Genomic DNA, 1,151 nt, shown 5'->3' on the forward strand with positions numbered 1-1,151 from the left:
AATGATGAAATCACTTGTGATTGGGAGGTTATCCGCGACTTTACGTCTTTTGACGCCTTTACTCATTTTAAGGAAGCCTTCCTCCTCCTTCTCCTCCTCCTCCTCTCATTCTTCTTCTTCATCTCACGGTTTGCTTGGCATTGTGGTTCCTGTGCAATTTTTTGTCATTGTTAGGCATTTGTTGTCACTTCCTTCTGTGTGCTAGTGTCATTTTGTTGATGACGGATGTGCATACAGTATGGTGGACACACGTTTGTGTGAATCCGACTCGGTGGTTTAGGACTCTCCTTGTAGGTAGACCATCGTCGAGGTGTGTACGTTGGCTGCCATGAATTTAAGCCTCTTGGTGGGATAATCGTCTGCCAAATGCTCGTAAATGCGGTGTTCTTCAGTAGGGATGTATTGCCATCATGGTTACTTTATAGGCAACACACGAATCGGCTCGACGACTTGTTGCCTTTTACTACTGCAGTGATAGTAGTGTAGCAGATCGGGCGTGTTGTTTTTCACCCTCCCTTTAGTCTTTGTCGTTGTCGTCGTCGTAGTAGTTATTAGTCTTCGGTTTACTAGATTTACTATTTCTGCTGTGCGGCTAATACTTGGTTTAATGAGATGATGATAATGGGGTCCCGGAGGCAGATGAACGTGTGGAATTGAACTCACCCTCCATTTAGTCATATTGGTTAGGGGTAGACTTGACGGCTACTGGCTGTTTGACATCTCTCCCCTTCTTTCCTTCCTTCCCTCTCCTCTCACATTGACTTCCACCGTGACGGCGGCGAGTGTTTTGGTGAGCTTTGCTTCTCTCCAATAACGTCATTGCTACTGATAATATGTTAGTAGGGGATGTCACTCGCACACCAAATCGAGTCGACCCACCTCTCAGTCATCCCTCCCTGCTTCCCTCTCTCACGCTCCCCCTACCTCCACCTCTCCCTCTCCCTCACTTTATTCGTACTGTTTACCACCCTTAGCGGTATTATTGTACTTTCCACCGTGCGGATTTACGACGGCATTATTATCGTGCATTTTTGTGTTTTTAACGTCAGTCTTTCCATCTATGGCGGAAGAAAATTATTAATTTACAAGCCTTACAGCCACGCACAAAGCGGCAGAGTATTCTCCCCTCCCCTCGCCTCCTCTCCCCTGTT

The sequence above is a fragment of the Echinococcus granulosus genome (genome assembly GCF_000524195.1).
Source record: "Echinococcus granulosus chromosome Unknown EG_S00084, whole genome shotgun sequence".
In the NCBI taxonomy this organism is placed as follows: Eukaryota; Metazoa; Platyhelminthes; class Cestoda; order Cyclophyllidea; family Taeniidae; genus Echinococcus; species Echinococcus granulosus.